Consider the following 8012-nt stretch of genomic DNA (forward strand, 5'->3'; position numbering starts at 1 on the left):
AAATAAGCTGAGCGGCGTGATAGAGTGTGACTGGAGGCAGGAAAGGGGCAACTGTGTCAGAGAAGCTGGTCGGAGGAGGCCTGAAGGATGGAGGCTGAGAAGGAGCCAGCCAGACGAAGAGCTCGGGCAGGACGCAGCAAGCAGAGGACGCAGCGAGTGCCAATCAATACCTGGAGAGCTGAAGAAGCTAGGATATGCGAAGAAAGGGAGCACAGGGGGCTGCAGCGTCGCGAAAGCCAATTTGGAATTTGAGGTACAGTGGGAAGCACCTGCAGGGTTTTAAGCAGCGCAGTGACTGAGCTCCGAATGTCGGGGTACCCACTTTTGAGCCGCCATTAGCCACCATCTGCTCGGGCCTCACCGTTGCTGACTTTTCCCGCGAAGTCAAAACGAGTATTGCGAGTGCATCGGCTTTTATTTTTACAGCAATCTTTGTACCCAAACCACCGTAGCATTTTTAATAATAAACTGGCAGGGAGTCAGACATCTGTACTTGAAAAAAACAGCCCAAGCCAAGTATTTCTAAATGTTTTATATTTACTTGTAACATTAGAATAACCATGAGGTTGCTTTTTGCATAATCGGAACCATTCTCATTAGGGTTCGACAGACCTCGTCCTTCACGGGCTTTGGTGGTGGTTTTCATTATGGCAGTGACATTGATCTGACGGGAGTGAATCTCTCCTTGCACGTTTGTGGGGAAAAGGGGGACGTTGAGAGGATGTAGGGCAAGCTAGGAAAATAAGAACTCTACGAAGATAACCGTCAGTGTGACATTGGGGTGCCGTGGAAAGAGCCCAGGCTGGGCGATGTTAGGCAAGTCACTTAACCTCTCTGAGCTTCCGTCTACTCCTAAGCAAAGTGGGATGATGACCTAATCTACTTCGTGGTGGTGTGATGAGGTCTAAAATAACATAGGTAAAGAGGCCTCATACAAGGTTGCGTCTGGTTGCCTTCCTCTAAAATTAATATTTAATATCCAAGATTGAGACACTATCCCCACTGATTTTTTTTTTTTTCTAAAATAGGGTTGCAAGATTTGTCAAATAAAAATACAGGGCACCCAGTTACATTCGAACTTCAGATAAATGAAAAATTATTTCGTGTAAGTATGTTTCATGCAATTTTTGGGACATACTTAGGGTAAACAAGTATTTGCTGTTTATCTGAAATTAAAATTTAACTAGGCATCCTGTATTTTATCTGGAAACCCTATGCTAAAGGTTTAATGGTTCTCAGGTCATAAAGAAAGAGTGTTTTTGAGACCTATTTGGTCTTGGTACACTAACTGGCCACCTGCATCAGAAGCAGTTTAATATCCTTGCAAAGACTGTGTCTTTCTTGCTCACAGAATCCCCAATGCCCAGAACAGAACCTGAAATATAGTAGGTGCTCAATAAAAGTATATTGCATGAACCACTGAAAGACTATAAGCCTTTCTTCTAAATCAATCAGATTTGATAAGTACATATATTTTAAACATACCTTACAGATCAAGCATCTTTTACCTGAGGTAGGTGAGAAGACAGAGACCCAGCGACCACCCCAGCACCCCCTCCCCACCACCAGAATCAACCTGGAATGGAAGAGGAGGGCAGCCTTCGAGCATTCCCCTTCTCCCCAGGCCACCGGCAGCCAGCATGGAGCCAGATCTATGCGGTTCACATCTCAGCCTTTGCCCTGAGCTCCTCTGCGTGGCATCCCCCAAAACAACACGGGCTGCAAGAATGTTTCACACCAACTCATTTCATACTTCATTTATTTTATTAAAAAAAGAAGATAAAACTTCCAGGTTCAGAGTCCACTCTTCACCCCCCACCCTCCACCCGCTTCTGGCAAACAGGAGACATCTGGGCTGGGAGGTGGGGAACGGTGGAGTTAGGGGCTGGGAGAAGCCGCTGGTGGAAGGGAAAGTCAGGTGTGGCCCCTTCTGAGCTTCCCAGGCCAACAAATGTCTACATTTCCTGGGAAGTTGTGAGCCTAGAGGATTTCCCCAGGAATCCGGGCTAGGCTTGTAAAGAAATGATCCCAACATCAAGAAAAGAAACCGGCCAGTAAATTCCTAGTTAGTTCATTTTCTAAGACTTGTGAATGTGGTTTGAATTTTCTCTAAATTAAGATAATCATAAAAGGTTAAGATATTTAAACAGAGCTGCACCTGATCCCAGGACTTGATTTGTATGCTTAATTAGTTCCCGAACATATGGTTCAGAGCTTCTTATAAAAACAGGGTAATGACTCGAGGTATATTTGGGTATTAGATTGAATGATGTTAAAGGGACATTCGGACCCATCTCAAAGGCCTTAACCTGCCCTTGATCTGTGCTGGAAGCTTTGGCTGACATCTGTTTCAAAGAGATATCAAAAAACTTTCCAGTGGCCTCATGATAAAACAAAAATCCATACGGAGATAGATATCAGGCATTAAAATACTTAGGATTCATCTTTGCCTGAGGAATGTGTGGCCCCAGAATATAACCGTGCGGGGGGAGGGGTTGATGAGGGGCTCTGAGAACTGCTGAGGCTACAGGCCTTGACTCAATCTGGAGAGGGAGCAGCTGGGTCACAAATGTCCCCAAGGCCCTTTGTTCTTCCGTATGTTTTAGTTTCCAATAATAAATCAGGTGCGCCTGTGTGAGGGACATGATTCAGGTCACCAAGAGTCGCTTCTGCAGGTCCTATGCAACCCCACTCTTCCCTACTCCCCTCCCTGGAAGGCACTCTGGGGACTCTCCCCAGCAGGAGTGACGGGCGCTGACTCACCCATGCTCTCTGTTCCAGTCCTGAGTAGCTCCTCCTCTAACCCACATCCCTAACCACGTGGAGGGGGGAGGGGCCGGGGGGGGTCTGTACGTGTGTGTGTGTGTGTGTGTGTGTGTGTGTATGCACATTTGCTGTGCATAACACAGCTTCCAGACCAGCCCCTCCCCAATCTCCAATCAGATTTCTGCCCCTCAGCCCTTCCTAAATAGGGATTCTGTGTCCATTATGTTTATGAAAATTTGAGCCACATATAGGAAATGGCAACGTCATCTAGGGCCGTAAAACGGGCCTCAGAGGGGATCAGGCCCATCGCCTTAGCTTTAGTGCACCATCACTCTACCCAGCTTCATTTATTCACCCACCTAGACACCTATCCTTTTAACAAGTCCTCATCGAGCACTTATTGTGTGTGTGTGGTGGCGGGGAGGGGTATGAGGTGCTATGGGAAAACCGGAGCTGATTTAAGGATAGTCCTGCCCTCCAGGAGCTCACAGTCTAAGGAGATAAGACAGAGGAAGACAAGTGTTAAGTGGGGCCCTCACAGGTGTTTGAGAGAGGTGTGAGCAATGTGATATAGGAAACATGAGAGAGAGAGGGGTCATTTCAGGCAGGGTAACGAGGGCAGCTGCGCAGAGGACGTGGCATTTGCCCTGGGCTCTCAATGAGAGACCCATTTCAACAATGGTAAACTGAGGGTGACACGGCCCTGCAGGTGGAGAGAATGACGAGAGCAAAGTACCACAGAAAAGAAACCACTGTTTGGTCCAAAATCAGTGAGTAGCTCTCCAGGTGCAAATGGCATACACGTCCCTGCTCATCTGATCCTCAAACGTCCTTGTGTAGTTGATAAGGCAGGTATAATTGTTTCCATTTTATAGATAAGAAAACCAAGGTGCGTAGAGGTAATATACATTTCCCAAAGTTTCACAGCTCAGATGCCGCGGAGCCCAGATTCAAACTCAGGCTTAAATTTCTCAGATCCACCAAAAGCTGAAAAGTTAAGAAAAGGTGAGATTGCCAAGGATCTTAAACTAAAAGCTGAAGAGGTTGCTATTTCCTCTGCAGTCACAGAGAGCCATCGAGGACTTTGAACAGAGCTGAAGATCCACGGGGCAGCTGTGAGCAGGAGAAGCCAGAGCAGAAAGCGGCTGGGTACAGGAAGACAAAGGAAGAATCTGTGGCAGTCCCTCAGAGGTCCTTAGATCCAACCTGGGCCAAGAGCCAGAGGAGGATGGAGGACGAGGATGCAGGAAGGGGGGTTAGACTGCTCCATGCAGGAGGCAAGGAGGACCCTCCAAGGACCATTATGGCTGTGCTTCCAAAGGGCTGACTGATTCCTCCCAAAGGCAGCTGAGACTTTAGCATCAATGACGGCCCCGTTCAGAGCGATTACAACGAGCCAGGCACTTTCACATACATTTCCTCATTGAATCCTCATTTCAACCCTATAAAGTAGCTGATCTTATTATCCCCATTTTACCGGGGAGCAAACTGAGGCACACAGTGGTTAAGGAACCTGGCCATGGTTACCCAAGCTTTGCTTAGAGTGTGAACAGGTCTCGCCACCCAGAGGCTGGACTCCTGAGCACTACCTACAATCGCCCCTCTTAGATCGTATATGCCACTCAGATGGCCAGGGATGGTGACTCCCATCACCCATCAAAGTGCATCTGCCTAGCTTAGCTGCCCTTGGCCTGCAAAAACCTCCCCGCTCCGAGCCAAAGTTATCTTTTCCCTTCGTTACCTCCCACTGGGTCCTGAGGGATTCTGCTGCCACAGCCCAGCAGGCAGGAGGCCAGATCCAGGCTGTGATACAGAGAGAGAGAGTCCCTGTGAGCTGGAGACCCAGCCTGGGGCATCGCAGCAGGAGACCTCAAACCAGGCCAAGCTCAGTGGGACAGAGATCAAAGGCAGCTGGGGTGGGGGTGGCGTGGGGGTGTGGCGGAGCAACAAGGAACAGAAATGAGCCGGGGTGAGGCTGGTCCCATATCATTCCTGTGGCTACATTGATGGGCTGGGGCTTCTTTGAAGGTCTGGGCCACCCCCCAACCTGGGGTACAAGGCGGAAGATCTTCTCCCCTTCCTGGGTCCCCCTGCCAGGAGCTGGGGGCTGAAGTTGTCTGTCAAATAAATAAAGAGTTCAGTTTCCCAGTACCCCTGCAGTGACCGTTCCTCCTGGGAATTCCTTAAATTCCTGCTGGCAACGTCCTGGGATGCTGTGCCCACATCCGTGCTCTCTGTGGTGTTGCTTTAATCCTCCTGCGTGGGCCTGGAGAACGCGTGGCTTGGTCTGGTATACGCTTCATGGCTCTGGGCCCAGCACCAAGCACCTTGTAGGACTTTCAGAAATCTTTGAGACCTGCCTAATGGAGAGACACATCTTTAGTATGGCCCTAGGTCCATAAAAGCGCTCAGAAGGGACATTTACCGAGAGCCAGCGTGGCACGTGCGTGGGAAGAGCACTGTCCAGGGAACCCAGGCCCAAGGTTCTATCCTGGCTTGCCCGGCGACTTCCAAAATAAGCCATGTCGCCTCGGTTCCCCCATCTGTGGCATTAAAGAAAGGCTTGCTGGTCCTAAAGTTTCCACACACTGTCCTCATCTTTGCTTTCTGGCCACCACTTGCCTCGTTCTGATTTCCGGGACACCTCCTCCGAGAGGCCCTCCCTGACCATTCAGGCCACGGCAGCCCCCTCGTCCCTTCTCCCAGGCAGTCTCTACAGTGTCACCCGGTTTGTTGTCTCCATCTGACCGTTTCCTGTTTGGGTATTTTTCCACTTGCTTCTTAACTGTCTCTCTGAATAGGATCAAAGTTCCGGAGCAGCAGGGAGCCTGTCCAAGCTCGCCTCTGCTGCTCCCTGCTGTTTCCAGAGCCAGGACTGAGCAAGATGGTCAACTGATGTTTGCTGAATGAATAAGCGACTCGTGAGCACTTTTCTGTGTCATGAGATATTCTTCAAAAACCGTGTGTATATTGGCTACGAGTAATCCAAAGTGTGGGTGTATTAAAATATATCAAACCAATTCCCTATCGTAGACAGTTAAATTAATAACTCCCATTCATTAAGCACCCAAGGAAGATCACTTTTGTTTCCCTATTTACCGTCTGTCTCCCGCAGTAATCACGTCAGCCCCAGGGGAGCAGGGACCTTCTCTTCTGGTGCATCACTGTCCCCACCCCAAAAGCACTGTCTGACACACAAGTGCTGTTCGAAGGTATTCATTAAATAAAATAAGAGCTTTCCTCCCCCACCAGAACGCTTTCAATTATTTTGTTCCTCCCGATGGTTCGACATTTTCAAAGTTGTTTGTCTACCAAGCAAATACTTTTATTATGTACTAATTCACTTTCCTATTTTAAACAGTCAGTTCTAGCTACAGCCCTGCCATTTGGACAGCTTCTGACCACCACGAGAGAACTGACGTCACCATGTGCAGCTGATGTCATTCCAGATCACCACAAAGGAATGTGGAGTGTCAGTCAGCACAAGTGACCTTGTTGGGAGTCACTACACCATTCCATGAGACTCTTAGAAGTTGCAAAAATACTCAGGAATCCACAGACAATCTTGGTCAACCTGGAGCCCTGGGGCTTCTGGATTGTACATCCTCACTCTTGCCAGGGGTGCTGGTGCCAGAGGGATCACCAAGCCTTTGTCTCTCTCCCCTCTCACCACTGAAGGCCACTGCAGAGACCTCCAGACCAAGCTCAGTGCCAAGGCCACCTAGGACCACTTCTGGGGTGTTGCCTTGGTGTCTGGCCACCCAAACACATGGAATACAGAAACTTGGTTGGGCACAGAAGCCTCACTGTGACTGTGCAAAGCCAGTTCCAATGGCCCAATATGCACCATCACTGATGCCAAGAAATCCTGGATGTGCCCCTTGGGGCACCCCCACTAAGGGCAGCCACAGGCGTGGAGCACTCCTGGGCGCTAGCTGAAGGAGCTCGGTACTACCAGCTTGTAAAGGACATTTGGTGAACGCTTTTAGATCCTAATGACTTTACTGTGCTTCCAAAGTATTAAAAACACCTCTGCGAAGTACCTTAAGACTCTTCAAAGGATTCCCACGAGCAATATCTCCTTTAAGCCCAATTTAGAAAGAAGAAAGAGCAGATGTCATGGAGGCCAAGAAAGATATTGTAACAAGTCTGAGGTCTACCAGCAAGCAACATGGGCAGGGAGCGGCCAGGAGTGCAGCCTCATTACTCACACCACGCTTTAGCCAGAGGATGCAGCTGGGGACTGTGTACTAGAGGTGGTTCAGAAGTTAGGAGCAGGGTGACCCCCTACAGTTGGGCAGGGCGCCCCCTCCGAAGGAGCGCTAATCACATCTTAAACATTGTAGATTTGTATGTTTATTCCATTGCTCTAGACTGCAATAAAGTGTCTATTCTAATAAAATCAGTATATTATAACACTTTTCCAGCAGATAGCGCCTCGGGGAAGAGGCCCCTTTTTCTAACCTGCACAGAGGTACTGTCTGATGGCGGCCCGGACAGAGGCCACTCATACTTGGGAAGCCTGTACTTTTCTGGGGAAAACAGAGAGGAAGAGTGGTGGTCTTGCTATGCCCCCCAAAATTCAGCCGCTCCAACAGCAGAGGAATCTGGGGAAGGGAGCGGGCAGGGTAAAGGTATCTACAAATCGGTACGACAAGAGATGATCTAAGAGGAAAATGGGCGAGGGGCGTATCATGATCACGGATGAACATAGGAAGGTGGGTTGGGGATATTTGTCACTGTCCATCCGACATAGTATCCCAATGCCCACTGCTGCCTCCTGAGTGTGTAGACTGTGCCAGGTACTGGGCTAACTGCGGTTCATGAATCATGTCATTTTTCCTTCTACAGCCCTTTGAGAAAGGAGCTTCTATCCCTTCTAGCAGTTGGGGAAACTGAGGTGAGTCTGGCCCACAGGCATGCTTTTTTTTTTTTTTCTTTTTAAATCTGAATATCTTGGTGGGGCAAGCACTCCCCAGTTGTCATGGTTCCATCATCCTTTGTCATAATCACAGTCACTTAAAAATATAAGATTTCTTTAGCAGCTTTACTGAGATATAATTCACATACCACATAATTCATCCACGTGAAGCCTACAATTGAATGGTTTCTAGTATATTCGGTCATCGCCACATCGATTTTAGAACATTTTCATTGCCTCAGGGAAAAAACCCTGTATCCTTTTAATGCGCAACTCTCTCTCCCTCTATCCTTCCACCAGCCCCAAGCAGTTATTTATTAATCTA

General features: G+C 48.6%; 2 long non-coding RNA genes across 3 annotated transcripts in view; both read left to right on the forward strand.

Moving 5' to 3' along the window:
• The window catches only part of LOC111739039, a 27721-nt gene extending 26296 nt beyond the window's left edge, over positions 1-1425 (forward strand). For both annotated transcript variants that reach the window (XR_002780074.1, XR_002780073.1), the window contains exon 3: positions 1224-1425. This is a non-coding gene — a long non-coding RNA (uncharacterized LOC111739039). The remainder of the gene's footprint in view (positions 1-1223) is intronic.
• A 4339-nt stretch (positions 1426-5764) lies between these two features.
• Positions 5765-7187, forward strand: LOC105291459. Its single transcript, XR_002780075.1, has 2 exons — positions 5765-5978; positions 6128-7187. It is a non-coding gene; the product is annotated as an uncharacterized LOC105291459 (long non-coding RNA).
• The last annotated feature ends 825 nt before the right edge of the window (positions 7188-8012 follow it).

The sequence above is a fragment of the Pteropus vampyrus genome, unplaced genomic scaffold, assembly GCF_000151845.1.
Source record: "Pteropus vampyrus isolate Shadow unplaced genomic scaffold, Pvam_2.0 Scaffold46, whole genome shotgun sequence".
NCBI classification, from domain to species: Eukaryota; Metazoa; Chordata; class Mammalia; order Chiroptera; family Pteropodidae; genus Pteropus; species Pteropus vampyrus.